This window comes from Pseudophryne corroboree, unplaced genomic scaffold, assembly GCF_028390025.1.
Source record: "Pseudophryne corroboree isolate aPseCor3 unplaced genomic scaffold, aPseCor3.hap2 scaffold_806, whole genome shotgun sequence".
NCBI lineage: Eukaryota > Metazoa > Chordata > Amphibia > Anura > Myobatrachidae > Pseudophryne > Pseudophryne corroboree.
Window position 1 is genome coordinate 261079 of NW_026970385.1, and position 21221 is coordinate 282299.

The 21221-nt window shown below is 46.4% G+C and overlaps 16 non-coding genes and 2 pseudogenes across 16 annotated transcripts; all 18 read left to right on the forward strand.

Moving 5' to 3' along the window:
• The first annotated feature begins 2026 nt into the window (after positions 1–2026).
• On the forward strand, positions 2027–2190 carry LOC135041980 (U1 spliceosomal RNA). The gene has a single exon (XR_010235322.1). It is a non-coding gene; the product is annotated as a U1 spliceosomal RNA (small nuclear RNA).
• A 152-nt stretch (positions 2191–2342) lies between these two features.
• LOC135041984 (U1 spliceosomal RNA) lies at positions 2343–2484 on the forward strand (annotated as a pseudogene).
• Positions 2485–3176: 692 nt separating this feature from the next.
• LOC135041965 (U1 spliceosomal RNA) lies at positions 3177–3340 on the forward strand. The gene has a single exon (XR_010235307.1). It is a non-coding gene; the product is annotated as a U1 spliceosomal RNA (small nuclear RNA).
• Positions 3341–3492: 152 nt separating this feature from the next.
• LOC135041957 (U1 spliceosomal RNA) lies at positions 3493–3655 on the forward strand. The gene has a single exon (XR_010235301.1). It is a non-coding gene; the product is annotated as a U1 spliceosomal RNA (small nuclear RNA).
• A 674-nt stretch (positions 3656–4329) lies between these two features.
• Positions 4330–4493, forward strand: LOC135041961 (U1 spliceosomal RNA). Its single transcript, XR_010235303.1, has one exon. It is a non-coding gene; the product is annotated as a U1 spliceosomal RNA (small nuclear RNA).
• Positions 4494–5465: 972 nt separating this feature from the next.
• Positions 5466–5631, forward strand: LOC135041989 (U1 spliceosomal RNA). Its single transcript, XR_010235329.1, has one exon. It is a non-coding gene; the product is annotated as a U1 spliceosomal RNA (small nuclear RNA).
• Positions 5632–5783: 152 nt separating this feature from the next.
• Positions 5784–5946, forward strand: LOC135041993 (U1 spliceosomal RNA). The gene has a single exon (XR_010235333.1). It is a non-coding gene; the product is annotated as a U1 spliceosomal RNA (small nuclear RNA).
• Positions 5947–6617: 671 nt separating this feature from the next.
• On the forward strand, positions 6618–6781 carry LOC135041950 (U1 spliceosomal RNA). Its single transcript, XR_010235294.1, has one exon. It is a non-coding gene; the product is annotated as a U1 spliceosomal RNA (small nuclear RNA).
• Positions 6782–6933: 152 nt separating this feature from the next.
• On the forward strand, positions 6934–7096 carry LOC135041946 (U1 spliceosomal RNA). The gene has a single exon (XR_010235290.1). It is a non-coding gene; the product is annotated as a U1 spliceosomal RNA (small nuclear RNA).
• A 671-nt stretch (positions 7097–7767) lies between these two features.
• LOC135041999 (U1 spliceosomal RNA) lies at positions 7768–7932 on the forward strand. Its single transcript, XR_010235338.1, has one exon. It is a non-coding gene; the product is annotated as a U1 spliceosomal RNA (small nuclear RNA).
• A 152-nt stretch (positions 7933–8084) lies between these two features.
• LOC135041995 (U1 spliceosomal RNA) lies at positions 8085–8247 on the forward strand. The gene has a single exon (XR_010235335.1). It is a non-coding gene; the product is annotated as a U1 spliceosomal RNA (small nuclear RNA).
• Positions 8248–8921: 674 nt separating this feature from the next.
• LOC135041973 (U1 spliceosomal RNA) lies at positions 8922–9085 on the forward strand. Its single transcript, XR_010235315.1, has one exon. It is a non-coding gene; the product is annotated as a U1 spliceosomal RNA (small nuclear RNA).
• A 152-nt stretch (positions 9086–9237) lies between these two features.
• LOC135042002 (U1 spliceosomal RNA) lies at positions 9238–9400 on the forward strand. The gene has a single exon (XR_010235342.1). It is a non-coding gene; the product is annotated as a U1 spliceosomal RNA (small nuclear RNA).
• A 674-nt stretch (positions 9401–10074) lies between these two features.
• LOC135041963 (U1 spliceosomal RNA) lies at positions 10075–10238 on the forward strand. Its single transcript, XR_010235305.1, has one exon. It is a non-coding gene; the product is annotated as a U1 spliceosomal RNA (small nuclear RNA).
• Positions 10239–10390: 152 nt separating this feature from the next.
• On the forward strand, positions 10391–10551 carry LOC135041955 (U1 spliceosomal RNA). The gene has a single exon (XR_010235299.1). It is a non-coding gene; the product is annotated as a U1 spliceosomal RNA (small nuclear RNA).
• A 674-nt stretch (positions 10552–11225) lies between these two features.
• On the forward strand, positions 11226–11389 carry LOC135041978 (U1 spliceosomal RNA). The gene has a single exon (XR_010235320.1). It is a non-coding gene; the product is annotated as a U1 spliceosomal RNA (small nuclear RNA).
• A 152-nt stretch (positions 11390–11541) lies between these two features.
• On the forward strand, positions 11542–11704 carry LOC135042007 (U1 spliceosomal RNA). The gene has a single exon (XR_010235348.1). It is a non-coding gene; the product is annotated as a U1 spliceosomal RNA (small nuclear RNA).
• A 4490-nt stretch (positions 11705–16194) lies between these two features.
• LOC135041959 (U1 spliceosomal RNA) lies at positions 16195–16373 on the forward strand (annotated as a pseudogene).
• Positions 16374–21221: the final 4848 nt, after the last annotated feature.

The window sequence follows — 21221 nt, forward strand, 5'->3', positions numbered from 1 at the left end:
GCCTCGCACCACGCAACATATTTACGCCAAATACGGTGATAATGTTGTATGGTTACATCCTTCCTGGCTTTGATCAGGGTAGGGATGACTTCATCCGGAATGCCTTTTTCCTTCAGGATCCGGCGTTCAACCGCCATGCCGTCAAACGCAGCCGCGGTAAGTCTTGGAACAGACATGGTCCCTGCTGGAGCAGGTCCTTTCTTAGAGGTAGAGGCCACGGGTCTTCCGTGAGCATCTCTTGAATTTCCGGGTACCAAGTCCTTCTTGGCCAATCCGGAGCCACGAGTATAGTCTTTACTCCTCTCCTTCTTATGATTCTCAGTACTTTTGGTATGAGAGGAAGAGGAGGGAACACATACACTGACTGGTACACCCACGGTGTTACCAGAGAGTCCACAGCTATTGCCTGAGGGTCCCTTGACCTGGCGCAATATCTGTCCAGCTTTTTGTTGAGGCGGGACGCCATCATGTCCACCCTTTGGTTTTTCCCAACGGTTCACAATCATGTGGAAGACTTCTGGGTGAAGTCCCCACTCCCCCGGGTGAAGATCGTGTCTGCTGAGGAAGTCTGCTTCCCAGTTGTCCACTCCCGGAATGAACACTGCTGACAGTGCTATCACATGATTCTCCGCCCAGCGAAGAATCCTTGCCACTTCCATCATTGCCCTCCTGCTTCTTGTGCCGCCCTGTCTGTTTACGTGGGCGACTGCCGTGATGTTGTCCGACTGGATCAACACCGGCTGACCCTGAAGCAGAGGTCTTGCCTGACTTAGGGCATTGTAAATGGCCCTTAGTTCCAGGATATTTATGTGAAGTGACGTTTCCATGCTTGACCACAAGCCCAGGAAATTTCTTCCCTGTGTGACTGCTCCCCAGCCTCTCAGGCTGGCATCCGTGGTCACCAGGACCCAATCCTGAATGCCGAATCTGCGGCCCTCTAGGAGATGAGCACTCTGTAACCACCACAGGAGAGACATCCTTGTCCTTGGAGACAGGGTTATCCGCTGATGCATTTGAAGATGCGATCCGGACCATTTGTCCAGCAGATCCCACTGAAAAGTTCTTGCATGGAATCTGCCGAATGGAATCGCTTCGTAAGAAGCCACCATCTTTCCCAGGACCATTGTGCATTGTACTGACACTTGGCCTGGTCTTAGGAGGTTCCTGACTATGTCGGATAACTCCTTGGCTTTCTCCTCCGGGAGAAACACCTTTTTCTGTACTGTGTCCAGAATCATCCCTAGGAACAGCAGACGTGTCGTCGGAATCAGCTGCGATTTTGGAATATTTAGAATCCATCCGTGCTGTCGTAGTACTACTTGAGATAGTGCTACTCCGACCTCTAACTGTTCTCTGGACCTTGCCTGCTTACTTTGTGCCTTCCAATGCACAATGCAAACTACAGGTAGTGCTGCAGGGCCCACACCCTTTTACTTGCCGTACAGAGCAGCTCTGGAGCTGTTACAGTGCCCAGCTGCTGCAAGAAATCAGCTTGAATGCTTCAGGGGCTGGGGCATAGCCAACATGAGCCCCACACCGAAGGAGGGTGGAGGTGTTTAATGCGAACTAGGGGTCATCCAAGCACCGCAAAAGGCCGCCATGCCCTGCACGCCCCTTTTCTCTTTTCATATGCAGACGAGGGTTGAAGCCAACTTTGACCCACTGCTTGGATGACATCACCGTATGCAAATCCATCTGCTGCAGGCCTTCCCCCAGGAATGCTTGCACTAGTTGTTGCATTTGGTTTGTTGTTTGACCCACTGCTTGGATGACATCACCATATGCAAATCCATCTGCTGCAGGCCTTCCCCCAGGAATGCTTGCACTAGTAGTTGCATTTGGTTTGTTGTTTGGGGGTGCTTCAGTATTAGGCAGCCTTCTGCCCTCCCATGTTCATCTGAAAATATGTGTTCTCCCTGCAGTTGTTGTCCCCAGATGAGAGTTCCCTTGTGTTGCCTCAGTTGAATCTCCTTTACTTGACAGAGATGTGCCTGAGCAGCGGCCCTCCCCAGCCCTATCCCAAATCATACTTATTTTGCATAGGAGATACCATGGTCATGAAGATTGTTCTCCCAGGGTGAGGTTCATTCATTGCATTCTGGGTATGCTGACCCCTGTGATTTCCCCAAATGTGGGAAACTCGACTGCATTATTTGTGGTAGTGGGGGACTGTGTTTGTGCTTTCCTCTGGTCAGCTCTGGTAAAAGTCAGATTTATTTGTCTCAGATCTTCCTCTAGCCTTGTTCTTCTTTCGAGAGTTCCCTTGTGCTGCCTCAGATGGATCTCCTTCACTTGACAGGGGGGTACCCGAGCAGCGACCCTCCCCAGCTCTAGCCCAACTTCTACTTACCTGGCAGGTGAGATACTATGATCATGTAGGTGCTTCTCCCAGGGCAAGGCTCACCCATTGCACTCTGGGTGTGCTGCTCCTGCGATTTCCCCAAATGTGGGAAACTTGACTGCATAATTTGTGTTTCCCCTGGTCGGCTCTCATATAATTCAGATCTCTTTGTCTCAGGTCTCTCTCCAGCCTAGTTTGCTGTCTGTTTCAACTTCTCTTTTCTTGAGCCTCTCCCTTCTATGCCCTTGCGCACTATCCTGACTTCTCCCGTCTGCTTACTTTGTGCCTTCCAATGCACAATGCAAACTACAGGTAGTGCTGCAGGGCCCACACCCTTTTACTTGCCGTTCAGAGCAGCTCTGGAGCTGTTACAGTGCCCAGCTGCTGCAAGAAATCAGCTTGAATGCTTCAGGGGCTGGGGCATAGCCAACATGAGCCCCACACCGAAGGAGGGTGGAGGTGTTTAATGCGAACTAGGGGTCATCCAAGCGCCGCAAAAGGCCGCCATGCCCTGCACGCCCCTTTTCTCTTTTCATATGCAGACGAGGGTTGAAGCCAACTTTGACCCACTGCTTGGATGACATCACCATATGCAAATCCATCTGCTGCAGGCCTTCCCCCAGGAATGCTTGTACTAGTTGTTGCATTTGGTTTGTTGTTTGGGGGTGCTTCAGTATTAGGCAGCCTTCTGCCCTCCCATGTTTATCTGGAAATATGTGTTCTCCCTGCAGTTGTTGTCCCCAGATGAGAGTTCCCTTGTGCTGCCTCAGTTGAATCTCCTTTACTTGACAGAGATGTGCCTGAGCAGCGGCCCTCCCCAGCCCTATCCAAAATCATACTTATTTTGCATAGGCGATACCATGGTCATGAAGATTGTTCTCCCAGGGTGAGGTTCATTCATTGCATTCTGGGTATGCTGACCCCTGTGATTTCCCCAAATGTGGGAAACTCGACTGCATTATTTGTGGTAGTGGGGGACTGTGTTTGTGCTTTCCTCTGGACAGCTCTGGTAAAAGTCAGATTTATTTGTCTCAGATCTTCCTCTAGCCTTGTTCTTCTTTCGAGAGTTCCCTTGTGCTGCCTCAGTTGGATCTCTTTCACTTGACAGGGGGGTGCCAGAGCAGCGACCCTCCTCAGCTCTAGCCCAACTCCTACTTACCTGCCAGGTGAGATACTTTGATCATGAAGGTGCTTCTCCCAGGGCAAGGCTCACCCATTGCACTCTGGGTGTGGTGCCCCTGCGATTTCCCCAAATGTGGGAAGCTTGACTGCATAATTTGTGTTTCCCCTGGTCAGCTCTCGTATAATTCAGATCTCTTTGTCTCAGGTCTCTCTCCAGCCTAGTTTGCTGTCTGTTTCCACTTCTTTTTTCATGAGCCCCTCCCTTTTATACCCTTGTGCACTATCCTGACTTCTCCTCCTGTCTGCTTACTTTGTGCCTTCCAATGCACAATGCAAACTACAGGTAGTGCTGCAGGGCCCACACCCTTTTACTTGCCGTACAGAGCAGCTCTGGAGCTGTTACAGTGCCCAGCTGCTGCAAGAAATCAGCTTGAATGCTTCAGGGGCTGGGGCATAGCCAACATGAGCCCCACACCGAAGGAGGGTGGAGGTGTTTAATGTGAACTAGGGGTCATCCAAGCGCCGCAAAAGGCCGCCATGCCCTGCACGCCCCTTTTCTCTTTTCATATGCAGACGAGGGTTGAAGCCAACTTTGACCCACTGCTTGGATGACATCACCGTATGCAAATCCATCTGCTGCAGGCCTTCCCCCAGGAATGCTTGCACTAGTTGTTGCATTTGGTTTGTTGTTTGGGGGTGCTTCAGTATTAAGCAGCCTTCTGCCCTCCCATGTTCATCTGAAAATATGTGTTCTCCCTGCAGTTGTTGTCCCCAGATGAGAGTTCCCTTGTGCTGCCTCAGTTGAATCTCCTTTACTTGACAGAGATGTGCCTGAGCAGCGGCCCTCCCCAGCCCTATCCCAAATCATACTTATTTTGCATAGGAGATACCATGGTCATGAAGATTGTTCTCCCAGGGTGAGGTTCATTCATTGTATTCTGGGTATGCTGACCCCTGTGATTTCCCCAAATGTGGGAAACTCGACTGCATTATTTGTGGTAGTGGGGGACTGTGTTTGTGCTTTCCTCTGGTCAGCTCTGGTAAAAGTCAGATTTATTTGTCTCAGATCTTCCTCTAGCCTTGTTCTTCTTTCGAGCGTTCCCTTGTGCTGCCTCAGTTGGATCTCTTTCACTTGACAGGGGGGTGCCCGAGCAGCGACCCTCCCCAGCTCTAGCCCAACTCCTACTTACCTGCCAGGTGAGATACTATGATCATGAAGGTGCTTCTCCCAGGGCAAGGCTCACCCATTGCACTCTGATTTCCCCAAATGTGGGAAGCTTGACTGCATAATTTGTGTTTCCCCTGGTCGGCTCTCGTATAATTCAGATCTCTTTGTCTCAGGTCTCTCTCCAGCCTAATTTGCTGTCTGTTTCCACTTCTTTTTTCATGAGCCCCTCCCTTTTATACCCTTGTGCACTATCCTGACTTCTCCTCCTGTCTGCTTTCTTTGTGCCTTCCAATGCACAATGCAAACTACAGGTAGTGCTGCAGGGCCCACACCCTTTTACTTGCCGTACAGAGCAGCTCTGGAGCTGTTACAGTGCCCAGCTGCTGCAAGAAATCAGCTTGAATGCTTCAGGGGCTGGGGCATAGCCAACATGAGCCCCACACCGAAGGAGGGTGGAGGTGTTTAATGCGAACTAGGGGTCATCCAAGCGTCGCAAAAGGCCGCCATGCCCTGCACGCCCCTTTTCTCTTTTCATATGCAGACGAGGGTTGAAGCCAACTTTGACCCACTGCTTGGATGACATCACCGTATGCAAATCCATCTGCTGCAGGCCTTCCCCCAGGAATGCTTGCACTAGTTGTTGCATTTGGTTTGTTGTTTGGGGGTGCTTCAGTATTAGGCAGCCTTCTGCCCTCCCATGTTCATCTGAAAATATGTGTTCTCCCTGCAGTTGTTGTCCCCAGATGAGAGTTCCCTTGTGCTGCCTCAGTTGAATCTCCTTTACTTGACAGAGATGTGCATGAGCAGCGGCCCTCCCCAGCCCTATCCCAAATCATACTTATTTTGCATAGGAGATACCATGGTCATGAAGATTACTCTCCCAGGGTGAGGTTCATTCATTGCATTCTGGGTATGCTGACCCCTGTGATTTCCCCAAATGTGGGAAACGCGACTGCTTTATTTGTTGGTAGTGGGGGGACTGTGTTTGTGCTTTCTTCTGGTCAGCTCTGGTAAAAGTCAGATTTCTTTGTCTCAGATCTTCCTCTAGCCTTGTTCTTCTTTCGAGAGTTCCTTTGTGCTGCCTCAGTTGGATCTCCTTCACTTGACAGGGGGGTGCCCGAGCAGCGACCCTCCCCAGCTCTTGCCCAACTCCTACTTACCTGCCAGGTGAGATACTATGATCATGAAGGTGCTTCTCCCAGGGCAAGGCTCACCCATTGCACTCTGGGTGTGCTGCCCCTGCGATTTCCCCAAATGTGGGAAACTTGACTGCATAATTTGTGTTTCCCCTGGTCGGCTCTCGTATAATTCAGATCTCTTTGTCTCAGGTCTCTCTCCAGCCTAGTTTGCTGTCTGTTTCCACTTCTCTTTTCTTGAGCCGCTCCCTTCTATGCCCTTGCGCACTATCCTGACTTCTCCCGTCTGCTTACTTTGTGCCTTCCTACGCACAATGCGAACTACAGGTAGTGCTGCAGGGCCCACACCCTTTTAGTTGCCTTACAGAGCAGCTCTGGAGCTGTTACAGTGCCCAGCTGCTGCAAGAAATCAGCTTGAATGCTTCAGGGGCTGGGGCATAGCCAACATGAGCCCCACACCGAAGGAGGGTGGAGGTGTTTAATGCGAACTAGGGGTCATCCAAGCGCCGCAAAAGGCCGCCATGCCCTGCATAACCCTTTTCTCTTTTCATATGCAGATGAGGGTTCCAGCCAACTTTGGCCCACTGCTTGGATGACATCACCGTATGCAAATCCGTCTTCTGCAGACCTTCACCCAGGAATGCTTTTACTAGTTGTTGCATTTGGTTTGTTGTTTGGGGGTGCTTCAGTATTAGGCAGCCTTCTGTCCTCCCATGTTCATCTGAAAATATGTGTTCTCCCTGCAGTTGTTGTCCCCAGATGAGAGTTCCCTTGTGCTGCCTCAGTTGAATCTCCTTTACTTGACAGAGATGTGCCTGAGCAGCGGCCCTCCCCAGCCCTATCCCAAATCATACTTATTTTGCATAGGAGATACCATGGTCATGAAGATTGTTCTCCCAGGGTGAGGTTCATTCATTGCATTCTGGGTATGCTGACCCCTGTGATTTCCCCAAATTTGGGAAACTCGACTGCATTATTTGTGGTAGTGGGGGACTGTGTTTGTGCTTTCCTCTGGTCAGCTCTGGTAAAAGTCAGATTTCTTTGTCTCAGATCTTCCTCTAGCCTTGTTCTTCTTTCGAGAGTTTCCTTGTGCTGCCTCAGTTGGATCTCCTTCACTTGACAGGGGGGTGCCCGAGCAGCGACCCTCCCAAGCTCTAGCCCAACTCCTACTTACCTGCCAGGTGAGATACTATAATCAGGAAGGTGCTTCTCCCAGGGCAAGGCTCACCCATTGCACTCTGGGTGTGCTGCTCCTGCGATTTCCCCAAATGTGGGAAACTTGACTGCATAATTTGTGTTTCCCCTGGTCGGCTCTCGTATAATTCAGATCTCTTTGTCTCAGGTCTCTCTCCAGCCTAGTTTGCTGTCTGTTTCAACTTCTCTTTTCTTGAGCCGCTCCCTTCTATGCCCTTGCGCACTATCCTGACTTCTCCCGTCTGCTTACTTTGTGCCTTCCAATGCACAATGCAAACTACAGGTAGTGCTGCAGGGCCCACACCCTTTTACTTGCCGTTCAGAGCAGCTCTGGAGCTGTTACAGTGCCCAGCTGCTGCAATAAATCAGCTTGAATGCTTCAGGGGATGGGGCATGGCCAACATGAGCCCCACACCAAAGGAGGGTGGGGGTGTTTAATGCGAACTAGGGGTCATCCAAGCACCGCAAAAGGCCGCCATGCCCTGCACGCCCCTTTTCTCTTTTCATATGCAGATGAGGGTTGAAGCCAACTTTGACCCACTGCTTGGATGACATCACCGTATGCAAATCCGTCTTCTGCAGAACTTACCCCAGGAATGCTTGCACTAGTTGTTGCATTTGGTTTGTTGTTTGGGGGTGCTTCAGTATTAGGCAGCCTTCTGCCCTCCCATGTTCATCTGAAAATATGTGTTCTCCCTGCAGTTGTTGTCCCCAGATGAGAGTTCCCTTGTGCTGCCTCAGTTGAATCTCCTTTACTTGACAGAGATGTGCATGAGCAGCGGCCCTCCCCAGCCCTATCCCAAATCATACTTATTTTGCATAGGAGATACCATGGTCATGAAGATTACTCTCCCAGGGTGAGGTTCATTCATTGCATTCTGGGTATGCTGACCCCTGTGATTTCCCCAAATGTGGGAAACGCGACTGCTTTATTTGTTGGTAGTGGGGGACTGTGTTTGTGTTTTCCTCTGGTCAGCTCTGGTAAAAGTCAAATTTCTTTGTCTCAGATCTTCCTCTAGCCTTGTTCTTCTTTCGAGAGTTTCCTTGTGCTGCCTCAGTTGGATCTCCTTCACTTGACAGGGGGGTGCCCGAGCAGCGACCCTCCCCAGCTCTAGCCCAACTCCTACTTACCTGCCAGGTGAGATACTATGATCATGAAGGTGCTTCTCCCAGGGCAAGGCTCACCCATTGCACTCTGGGTGTGCTGCCCCTGCGATTTCCCCAAATGTGGGAAACTTGACTGCATAATTTGTGTTTCCCCTGGTCAGGTCTCGTATAATTCAGATCTCTTTGTCTCAGGTCTCTCTCCAGCCTAGTTTGCTGTCTGTTTCAACTTCTCTTTTCTTGAGCCGCTCCCTTTTATACCCTTGTGCACTATCCTGACTTCTCCTCCTGTCTGCTTACTTTGTGCCTTCCAATGCGCAATGCAAACTACAGGTAGTGCTGCAGGGCCCACACCCTTTTACTTGCCTAACAGAACAGCTCTGGAGCTGTTACAGTGCCAAGCTGCTGCAAGAAATCAGCTTGAATGCTTCAGGGGATGGGGCATGGCCAACATGAGCCCCACACCGAAGGAGGGTGGGGGTGTTTAATGCGAACTAAGGGTCATCCAAGCGCCGCAAAAGGCCGCCATGCCCTGCATACCCCTTTTCTCTTTTCATATGCAGATGAGGGTTCCAGCCAACTTTGGCCCACTGCTTGGATGACATCACCGTATGCAATTCCGTCTTCTGCAGAACTTCCCCCAGGAATGCTTGTACTAGTTGTTGCATTTGGTTTGTTGTTTGGGGGTGCTTCAGTATTAGGCAGCCTTCTGCCCTCCCATGTTCATCTGAAAATATGTGTTCTCCCTGCAGTTGTTGTCCCCAGATGAGAGTTCCCTTGTGCTGCCTCAGTTGAATCTCCTTAACTTGACAGAGATGTGCCTGAGCAGCGGCCCACCCCAGCTCTATCCCAAATCATACTTATTTTGCATAGGAGATACCATGGTCATGAAGATTATTCTCCCAGGGTGAGGTTCATTCATTGCATTCTGGGTATGCTGACCCCTGTGATTTCCCCAAATGTGGGAAACTCGACTGCTTTATTTGTGGTAGTGGGGGACTGTGTTTGTGTTTTCCTCTGGTCAGCTCTGGTAAAAGTCAGATTTCTTTGTTTCAGATCTTCCTCTAGCCTTGTTCTTCTTTTGAGAGTTCCCTTGTGCTGCCTCAGTTGGATCTCCTTCACTTGACAGGGGGGTGCCCGAGCAGAGACCCTCCCCAGCTCTAGCCCAACTCCTACTTACCTGCCAGGTGAGATACTATGATCATGATGGTGCTTCTCCCAGGGCAAGGCTCACCCATTGCACTCTGGGTGTGCTGCCCCTGCGATTTCCCCAAATGTGGGAAACTTGACTGCATAATTTGTGTTTCCCCTGGTCGGCTCTCGTATAATTCAGATCTCTTTGTCTCAGGTCTCTCTCCAGCCTAGTTTGCTGTCTGTTTCCACTTCTCTTTTCTTCAGCCGCTCCCTTTTATACCCTTGTGCACTATCCTGACTTCTCCTCCCGTCTGCTTACTTTGTGCCTTCCAATGCACAATGCAAACTACAGGTAGTGCTGCAGGGCCCACACCCTTTTACTTGCCTTACAGAGCAGCTCTGGAGCTGTTACAGTGCCCAGCTGCTGCAAGAAATCTGCTTGAATGCTTCAGGGGATGGGGCATGGCCAACATGAGCCCCACACCAAAGGAGGGTGGAGGTGTTTAATGCGAACTAGGGGTCATCCAAGCACCGCAAAAGGCCGCCATGCCCTGCACGCCCCTTTTCTCTTTTCATATGCAGATGAGGGTTGAAGCCAACTTTGACCCACTGCTTGGATGACATCACCGTATGCAAATCCGTCTTCTGCAGAACTTCCCCCAGGAATGCTTGCACTAGTTGTTGCATTTGGTTTGTTGTATGGGGGTGCTTCAGTATTAGGCAGCCTTCTGCCCTCCCATGTTCATCTGAAAATATGTGTTCTCCCTGCAGTTGTTGTCCCCAGATGAGAGTTCCCTTGTGCTGCCTCAGTTGAATCTCCTTTACTTGACAGAGATGTGCATGAGCAGCGGCCCTCCCCAGCCCTATTCCAAATCATACTTATTTTGCATAGGAGATACCATGGTCATGAAGATTGTTCTCCCAGGGTGAGGTTCATTCATTGCATTTTGGGTATGCTGACCCCTGTGATTTCCCCAAATGTGGGAAACTTGACTGCATTATTTGTGGTAGTGGGGGACTGTGTTTGTGCTTTCCTCTGGTCAGCTCTGGTAAAAGTCAGATTTCTTTGTCTCAGATTTTCCTCTAGCCTTGTTCTTCTTTCGAGAGTTCCCTTGTGCTGCCTCAGTTGGATCTCCTTCACTTTACAGGGGGGTACCCGAGCAGCGACCCTCCCCAGCTCTAGCCCAACTCCTACTTACCTGCCAGGTGAGATACTATGATCATGAAGGTGCTTCTCCCAGGGCAAGGCTCACCCATTGCTCTGGGTGTGCTGCTCCTGCGATTTCCCCAAATGTGGGAAACTTGACTGCATAATTTGTGTTTCCCCTGGTCGGCTCTCGTATAATTCAGATCTCTTTGTCTCAGGTCTCTCTCCAGCCTAGTTTGCTGTCTGTTTCCACTTCTCTTTTCTTGAGCCGCTCCCTTCTATGCCCTTGCGCACTATCCTGACTTCTCCTCCTGTCTGCTTACTTTGTGCCTTCCAACGCACAATGCGAACTACAGGTAGTGCTGCAGGGCCCACACCCTTTTACTTGCCTTACAGAGCAGCTCTGGAGCTGTTACAGTGCCCAGCTGCTGCAAGAAATCAGCTTGAATGCTTCAGGGGCTGGGGCATAGCCAACATGAGCCCCACACCAAAGGAGGGTGGAGGTGTTTAATGCAAACTAGGGGTCAGCCAAGCGCCGCAAAAGGCCACCATGCCCTGCACGCCCCTTTTCTCTTTTCATATGCAGACGAGGGTTGAAGCCAACTTTGACCCACTGCTTGGATGACATCACCATATGCAAATCCATCTGCGGCAGGCCTTCCCCCAGGAATGCTTGCACTAGTTGTTGCATTTGGTTTGTTGTTTGGGGGTGCTTCAGTATTAGGCAGCCTTCTGCCCTCCCATGTTCATCTGAAAATATATGTTCTCCCTGCAGTTGTTGTCCCCAGATGAGAGTTCCCTTGTGTTGCCTCAGTTAAATCTCCTTTACTTGACAGAGATGTGCATGAGCAGCGGCCCTCCCCAGCCCTATTCCAAATCATACTTATTTTGCATAGGAGATACCATGGTCATGAAGATTTTTCTCCCAGGGTGAGGTTTATTCATTGCATTTTGGGTATGCTGACCCCTGTGATTTCCCCAAATGTGGGAAACTTGACTGCATTATTTGTGGTAGTGGGAGGCTGTGTTTGTGATTTCTTCTGGTCAGCTCTGGTAAAAGTCAGATTTCTTTGTCTCAGATTTTCCTTTAGCCTTGTTCTTCTTTCGAGAGTTCCCTTGTGCTGCCTCAGTTGGATCTCCTTCACTTTACAGGGGGGTACCCGAGCAGCGACCCTCCCCAGCTCTAGCCCAACTCCTACTTACCTGCCAGGTGAGATACTATGATCATGAAGGTGCTTCTCCCAGGGCAAGGCTCACCCATTGTACTCTGGGTGTGCTGCTCCTGCGATTTCCCCAAATGTGGGAAACTTGACTGCATAATTTGTGTTTCCCCTGGTCGGCTCTCGTATAATTCAGATCTCTTTGTCTCAGGTCTCTCTCCAGCCTAGTTTGCTGTCTGTTTCCACTTCTCTTTTCTTCAGCCGCTCCCTTCTATACCCTTGTGCACTATCCTGACTTCTCCTCCCGTCTGCTTACTTTGTGCCTTCCAATGCACAATGCAAACTACAGGTAGTGCTGCAGGGCCCACACCCTTTTACTTGCCTTACAGAGCAGCTCTGGAGCTGTTACAGTGGCCAGCTGCTGCAAGAAATCAGCTTGAATGCTTCAGGGGCTGGGGCATAGCCAACATGAGCCCCACACCGAAGGAGGGTGGAGGTGTTTAATGCGAACTAGGGGAGAAGCACCTACGTGATCATAGTATCTCACCTGGCAAGATCCTCGCATAGAACCTGCCGAAGGGAATGGCCTCGTATGATGCCACCATCATTCCCAGGACTCGAGTGCAGTGATGCACTGACACCTGTTTTGGTTTCAATAGGTTCCTGACCAGAGTCATGAGTTCCTGGGCCTTTTCTATCGGAAGATAAACCCTTTTCTGGTCCGTATCCAGAATAATGCCCAAGCAAAGTCAGACGAGTCGTAGGAACCAACTGCGACTTCGGGATATTGAGAATCCAGCCGTGTTGCTGTAACACCTTCAGTGAAAGTTATACGCTGTTCAGCAACTGCTCTCTTGATCTCGCTTTTATGAGGAGATCGTTCAAGTACGGGATAATTGTGACACCTTGCTTTCGCAGGAGCACCATAATTTCCGTCATTACCTTGGTGAAAATTCTTGGAGAAAATTCTGGAGAGACCAAACGGCAACGTCTGAAATTGGTAATGACAATACTGTACCGCAAATCTTAGGTACGCCTGATGAGGTGGATAAATGAGTACATGAAGGTATGCATCCTTTATGTCCAGAGATATCATAAAATCCCCCCCTTCTAGGCTGGCGATGACCGCTCTTAGCGATTCCATCTTGAACTTGAACCTTTTCAAGTATAGGTTCAGGGATTTTAAATTTAATATGGGTCTGACCAAACCGTCCGGTTTTGGGACTACAAACAGGGTCGAATAATTTCCCTTTCCTTGTTGAAGCAGGGGAACCTTGACCACCACCTGTTGAAGATACAATTTGTGAATTGCATTTAACACTATCTCCCTTTCCTGGGGAGAAGATGGTAGGGCCGATTTGAAAAACCGGCGAGGAGGCACCTCTTCGAATTTCAGCTTGTAACCCTGAGAAACAATTTCTATTGCCTAGGGATCCACCTGCGAATGAACCCAGATGTGGCTGAAAACTCGAAGACGTGCCCCCAACTGGGCGGACTCCTTTAGCGGAGCCCCAGCGTCATGCAGTGGATTTTGTAGAGGCCGGGGAGGACTTCTGTTCCTGGGAACTAGCTGTGTTGTGCAGCTTCTTCCCTCTGCCCTTACCTCTGGCAAGAAACGACGCACCTCGTACTTTCTTGTTTCTCTGTGATCGAAAGGACTGCATTTGATAATGTGGTGCTTTCTTAGGCTGTGAGGGAATATAAGGCAAAAAATTTGATTTACCAGCTGTAGCTGTGGAGACTAGGTCCGAGAGACCTTCCCCAAACAATTCCTCACCCCTGTAAGGTAAAACCTCCATATGCCTTTTTGAGTCGGCATCACCTGTCCATTGCCGGGTCCATAGGACTCATCTAGCAGAAATCGACATAGCGTTTATTCTAGAACCCAGTAGACTAATGTCACTTTGAGCATCTCTCATATATAGGACAGCATCTTTTATATGCCCTATGGTCAATAACATAGCATCCTTATCTAGGGTCTCAATCTCTGCTGATAAGGTATCTGTCCATGCTGCCACCGCGCTACAACCCCGGCCGACGCAATTGCCGGTCTGAGTAAGGTACCAGAATGTGTGTAAATGGACTTTAGGGTAACCTCCTGCTTGCGGTCAGCAGGGTCCCTGATGGTAGCCGTATCCTGGGATGGCAGCGCTACCTTTTTGGATAAGCGTGTCAATGCTTTATCCACCCTAGGGGAGGATTCCCACCGTATCCTGTCCATTGGCGGGAAAGGATACGCCATAAGAATCCTTTTGGGAATCTGCAGCTTTTTGTCTGGAGATTCCCAAGCTTTTTCACATAATTCGTTCAACTCATGTGAGGGGGGAAAGGTTATCTCAGGTTTCTTTCCCTTATACATGTGTACCCTCGTGTCAGGGACAGGGGACTCTGTGATGTGCAAAACATCTTTTAGTGCAATAATCATATATCGAATACATTTAGCCAATTTTGGCTGTAACTTTGCATCATAGTAGTCGACACTGGAGTCAGAATCCGTGTCGGTATCTGTGTCAACTATTTGGGATAGTGGGCGCTTTTGAGACCCGAAGGTCCCTGCGACATAGGGACAGGCATGGGTTGACTCCCTGACTGTTCCCTAGCTTCAGCTTTGTCTAATCTCTTGTGTAATAAGTTTACATTAGCACTTAAAACATTCCACATATCCATCCAGTCAGGTGTCGGCGTTGTCGATGGAGACACCACATTAATTTGCTCCTGCTCCTCTCTAGGAGAGCCTTCTACCTCAGACATGTCGACACACGTGTACCGACACACCATACACTCAGGGAATCCTCTTATCTGAGGACAGTTCCCCAACAAGGCCCTTTGGAGAGACAGAGAGAGAGAGTATGCCAGCACACACCCCAGCGCTATATGACCCAGGAAAAAAACACAATAATTTTATGTTTACCCAGTAGCGCTGTATTTCCATATATATATGCGCCTAATTATGTGCCCCCCTCTTCTTTAAGACCCTCTTTCTACCGTGGTATAAGCAGGGGAGAGTCCGTGGAGCTTCCCCTCAGCGGTGCCGTGGAGAAAATGGCGCTGGTGAGTGCTGAGGGAGAAGCCCCACCCCCTCAGCGACGGGCTTCTGTCCCGCTCAAATATAGTAAAAAAATGGCGGGGGCTCTTATATATATATATATACAGTGCCTAGCTGCATATATATTTAATTTGCCAAAGAGAGGTCTATATTGCTGCCCAGGGCGTCCCCCCTGCGCCCCTTCACCCTTACACTGACTGCCGTGTGAGAGGTGTATGGGAGCAATGGAGCACAGCTTTACTGCTGTGCGTTACCTCAGTGAAGATCATGAAGTCTTCCGCCGCCTCTGAAGTCTTCTTTTCTTCTCATACTCACCCGGCTTCTATCTTCCGGCTCTGCGAGGGGGACGGCGGCGCGGCGCTGGGACGGACGGCGAGGGTGAGACCTGCGTACCGATCCCTCTGGAGCTAATGCTGTACAGTAGCCTAAGAAGCAGAGCCTATCAACTCACAGAAGTAGGTGTGCATCTCTCCCCTCCGCCCCTCGATGCAGAGAGTCTGTTGCCAGCAGGCTCCCTGAAAATAAAAAAATCTAACAAATATACTTTCTGTCAGGAAACTCAGGAGAGCTCCCTGAAAAGCACCCAGTCTCCTCTGGGCACAGTAGTAAACTGAGGTCTGGAGGAGGGGCATAGAGGGAGGAGCCAGTGCACACCCAGATCTAAAGTCTTTCTTAAAGTGCCCATGTCTCCTGCGGAGCCCGTCTATCCCCCATGGTCCTTACGGAGTCCCCAGCATCCTCTAGGACGTAAGAGAAAAATTATGCTGGCAGAAAAATCCAATTGAGTGATTAAACAGCTCCAGAGCTGCTCTGTAAGGCAAGTAAAAGGGTGTGGGCCCTGCAGCACTACCTGTAGTTTGCATTGTGCATTGGAAGCCTAGTTTGCTGTCTGTTTCCACTTCTTTTTTCTTGAGCCCCTCCCGTCTATACCCTTGTGCACTATCCTGACTTCTCCTCCCGTCTGCTTACTTTGTGCCTTCCAAAGCACAATGCAAACTACAGGTAGTGCTGCAGGGCCCACACCCTTTTACTTGCCTTACAGAGCAGCTCTTGAGCTGTTACAGTGCCCAGCTGCTGCAAGAAATCAGCGTGAATGCTTCAGGGGCTGGGGCATGGCCAACATGAGCCCCACACCGAAGGAGGGTGGGGGTGTTTAATGCGAACTAGGGGTCTCGCACAATGCGAACTACAGGTAGTGCTGCAGGGCCCACACCCTTTTACTTGCCATACAGAGCAGCTCTGGAGCTGTTACAGTGCCCAGCTGCTGCAAGAAATGTGAACTAGGGGTCATCCAAGTGCCGCAAAAGGCCGCCATGCCCTGCACGCCCCTTTTCTCTTTTCATATGCAGACGAGGGTTGAAGCCAACTTTGACCCACTGCTTGGATGACATCGCCATATGCAAATCCATCTGCTGCAGGCCTTCCCCCAGGAATGCTTGCACTAGTTGTTGCATTTGGTTTGTTGTTTGGGGGTGCTTCAGTATTAGGCAGCCTTCTGCCCTCCCATGTTCATCTGAAAATATGTGTTCTCCCTGCAGTTGTTGTCCCCAGATGAGAGTTCCCTTGTGCTGCCTCAGTTGAATCTCCTTTACTTGACAGAGATGTGCCTGAGCAGAGGCCCTCCCCAGCCCTATCCCAAATCATACTTATTTTGCATAGGAGATACCATGGTCATGAAGACTGTTCTCCCAGGGAGCGGTTCATTCATTGCATTCTGGGTATGCTGACCCCTGTGATTTCCCCAAATGTGGGAAACTCGACTGCATTATTTAATGCGAACTAGGGGTCATCCAAGCACCGCAAAAGGCCGCCATGCCCTGCATACCCCTTTTCTCTTTTCATAAGCAGACGAGGTTTGAAGCCAACTTTGACCCACTGCTTGGATGACATCACTTGCTGCCTTTCCAATGAAGCAAGTTTAATTTAATAATAGGTGAAAAACCATCCCTACAAAGGTGTTAATCAGATACTTGGCTTTGTGGACACTTTTCAGAGCACAAATTTGTTAGCATAAAATAAAGCCAGAAAATGAAGAGCTGTTTAATCACTCAATTGGATTTTTCTGCCAGCATATTTCTTTTTCTCTGCAACCCACTGCTAAATTGTGCTTCCTAGCTGTTTTTATAAATTCACTGAATCAAATCTAACTCTGATTACATCAGAGAAGGCCAGGTACCCTACACCATAACAGGGGGTTTGAAATTTTGACTTGTCTACTTAAAGATCACCAAAATCTGATAACAAGGTCAATTAAGTCCCTGGGTGGGATTGAACCACCAACCTTTTGGTTAATAGCCTTACACACTAACTGATTGCGCCACAGCAACACTTTGCAAAAGTCCATACTGACAAAGGCTAATAAGCATTCATCTAGAACGATTCCTAGAAACATATTAAAAAGTCAATAATGTGGAGAGTTTTTGTAAGATGTTTCTTCCATCAACCAATGAAGAAACACATTGGTACTTTCCCATGATGAGTGAGTGCTTCAGGATCTTTTGCACTTACATGTGCAGCAGAGTACTGTAATGGAAGTGCTGGGTCCATAATCCATAACCCAGAGGTAGGCAGATTGAAACTATCCTCTGCTATATGCATTTTTTTTTGTTAATTAAAGTAATCCAAAACTGGGATTGATATTTTTGCTCTTTTATTTTTACTTAAAGTACAATAACTTTTACCATTTTAATTTGTTTTAATAGTATATTGACAGTATTGTTTTCTTTCAAAAATCCAATTAATTTTCTTTACCCGATTATTAAAATGGTAATTGACAAAAACAAACTACATTGTCACCAGAAGAGCAATACAAAATGTACAAGTGATATATTAAAATCATCTTTCCAGCTTGAATTTCAATGATGCATTGGGGCAACGATTTTGTGAGAAACATCTTCACCCTTAAATAAAGATTTTCTTAATTCCTTACCTGTGTGCTAATTAGATATCACCTTGTTTTCACATTAAACAGACTTCCACATGAGAAAACAGCAAAGATGCAGTGGCGTTAATGTTTCCTGGTGTCAACCTGTATTATTTCCGTAGATATTGAAATGAGGATGCATCTTGCTGCCTTTCCAATGAAGCAAGTTTAATTTAGTAATAGGTGAAAAACCATCCCTACAAAGATGTTAATCAGATACTTGGCTTTGTGGACACTTTTCAGATAACAAATTTGTTATCATAAAAATAAAGCCAGAAAATGAAGAGCTGTTTAATCACTCAATTGGATTTTTCTGCCAGCATTTTTCTTTTTCTCTGCAACCCACTGCTAAATTGTGCTTCCTAGCTGTTTTTTTTTATAAAATCACTTAATCAAATCTAACTCTGATTACATCAGAGAAGGCCAGGTACCCTACACCATAAGAGGGGGTTTGCAATTTTGACTTGTCTACTTAAATATCACCAAAATCTAATCACAAGGTCAATTACGTCCCTGGGTGGGATTGAACCACCAACCTTTTGATAAATAGCTGAACACACTAACCGATTGCGCCACAGAGACACTTTGCAAAAAGTACATACTGACAAAGACTAATAAGCATTCATCTAGAACGTTTCCTAGAAAAACTTTAAAAAGTCAATAATCTGGAGAGTTTTTGTAAGATGTTTCTTCCAGCAACCAATGAAGAAACACATTGGTACTTTCGCATGATGAGTGAGTGCTTCAGGATCTCTTGCACTTACATGTGCAGCAGAGTACTGCAATGGAAGCATGCTGGGCCCATAACCCAGAGGTAGGCAGATTGAAACTATCCTTTGCTATATGCATTATTTTTTTGTTCATTAAAGTAATCCAAAACTGGGATTGATATTTTAGCTTTTATTTTTACTTAAAGTACAATAACTTTTACCATTTTAATTTGTTTTAATAGTATATTGACAGTATTGTTTTCTTTCAAAAATCCAAGCCACTGCATCTTTGCTGTTTTCTCATATGGAAGTCTGTTTAATGTGAAAACAAGGTGATATCTAATTAGCACACAGGTAAGGAATTAAGAAAATCTTTATTTAAGGGTGAAGATGTTTCTCACAAAATCGTTGCCCCAATGCGTCATTGAAATTCAAGCTGGAAAGATGATTTTAATATATCACTTGTACATTTTGTATTGCTCTTCTGGTGACAATGTAGTTTGTTTTTGTCAATTACCATTTTAATAATCGGGTAAAGAAAATTAATTGGATTTTTGAAAGAAAACAATACTGTCAATATACTATTAAAACAAATTAAAATGGTAAAAGTTATTGTACTTTAAGTAAAACTAAAAGCTAAAATATCAATCCCAGTTTTGGATTACTTTAATGAACAAAAAAAAATGCATATAGCAAAGGATAGTTTCAATCTGCCTACCTCTGGGTTATGGGCCCAGCATGCTTCCAGTGCAGTACTCTGCTACACATGTAAGTGCAAGAGATCCTGAAGCACTCACTCATCATGCGAAAGTACCAATGTGTTTCTTCATTGGTTGCTGGAAGAAACATCTTACAAAAACTCTCCAGATTATTGACTTTTTAAAGTTTTTCTAGGAAACGTTCTAGATGAATGCTTATTAGTCTTTGTCAGTATGTACTTTTCGCAAAGTGTCTCTGTGGCGCAATCGGTTAGTGTGTTCAGCTATTAATCAAAAGGTTGGTGGTTTAATCCCACCCAGGGACGTAATTGACCTTGTGATCAGATTTTGGTGATATTTAAGTAGACAAGTCAAAATTGCAAACCCCCTCTTATGGTGTAGGGTACCTGGCCTTCTCTGATGTAATCAGAGTTAGATTTGATTAAGTGATTTTATAAAAAAACAGCTAGGAAGCACAATTTAGCAGTGGGTTGCAGAGAAAAAGAAAAATGCTGGCAGAAAAATCCAATTGAGTGATTAAACAGCTCTTCATTTTCTGGCTTTATTTTTATGATAACAAATTTGTTCTCTGAAAAGTGTCCACAAAGCCAAGTATCTGATTAACATCTTTGTAGGGATGGTTTTTCACCTATTACTAAATTAAACTTGCTTCATTGGAAAGGCAGCAAGATGCATCCTCATTTCAATATCTACGGAAATAATACAGGTTGACACCAGGAAACATTAACGCCACTGCATCTTTGCTGTTTTCTCATGTGGAAGTCTGTTTAATGTGAAAACAAGGTGATATCTAATTAGCACACAGGTAAGGAATTAAGAAAATCTTTATTTAAGGGTGAAGATGTTTCTCACAAAATCGTTGCCCCAATGCATCATTGAAATTCAAGCTGGAAAGATGATTTTAATATATCACTTGTACATTTTGTATTGCTCTTCTGGTGACAATGTAGTTTGTTTTTGTCAATTACCATTTTAATAATCGGGTAAAGAAAATTAATTGGATTTTTGAAAGAAAACAATACTGTCAATATACTATTAAAACAAATTAAAATGGTAAAAGTTATTGTACTTTAAGTAAAAATAAAAGAGCAAAAATGTCAATCCCAGTTTTGGATTACTTTAATTAACAAAAAAAATGCATATAGCAGAGGATAGTTTCAATCTGCCTACCTCTGGGTTATGGACCCAGCATGCTTCCATTACAGTACTCTGCTGCACATGTAAGTGCAAGAGATCCTGAAGCACTCACTCATCATGGGAAAGTACCAATGTGTTTCTTCATTGGTTGATGGAAGAAACATCTTACAAAAACTCTCCAGATTATTGACTATTTAAAGTTTTTATAGGAAACGTTCTAGATGAATGCTTATTAGCCTTTGTCAGTATGTACTTTTGAAAAGTATCGCTGTGGCGCAATCAGTTAGTGTGTACGGCAATTAACTAAAAGGTTGGTGGTTCAATCCCACCCAGGGACGTAATTGACCTTGTTATCAGATTTTGTTGATCTTTAAGTAGACAAGTCAAAATTTCAAAAACCCCTGTTATGGTGTAGGGTACCTGGCCTTCTCTGATGTAATCAAAGATAGATTTGATTCAGTGATTTTATAAAAACAGCTAGGAAGCACAATTTAGCAGTGGGTTGCAGAGAAAAAGAAATATGCTGGCAAAAAAATCCAATTGAGTGATTAAACAGCTCTTCATTTTCTGGCTTTATTTTTATGCTAACAAATTTGTTCTCTGAAAAGTGTCCACAAAGCCAAGTATCTGATTAACATCTTTGTAGGGATGGTTTTTCACCTATTACTAAATTAAACTTGCTTAATTGGAAAGGCAGCAAGATGCATCCTCATTTCAATATCTACTGAAATAATACAGGTTGACACCAGGAAACATCAACGCCACTGCATCCTTGCTGCTTTCTCATGTGGAAGTCTGTTTAATGTGAAATCAAGGAGATATCTAATTAGCACACAGGTAATGAATTAAGAAAATCTTTATTTAAGGGTGAAGATGTTTCTCACAAAATCGTTGCCCCAATGCATCATTGAAATTCAAGCTGGAAAGATGATTTTAATATATCACTTGTACATTTTGTATTGCTCTTCTGGTGACAATGTAGTTTGCTTTTGTCAATTACCATTTTAATAATCGGGTAAAGAAAATTAATTGGATTTTTGAAAGAAAACAATACTGTCAATATACTATTAAAACAAATTAAAATGGTAAAAGTTATTGTACTTTAAGTAAAAATAAAAGAGCAAAAATATCAATCCCAGTTTTGGATTACTTTAATTAACAAAAAAAAATGCATATAGCA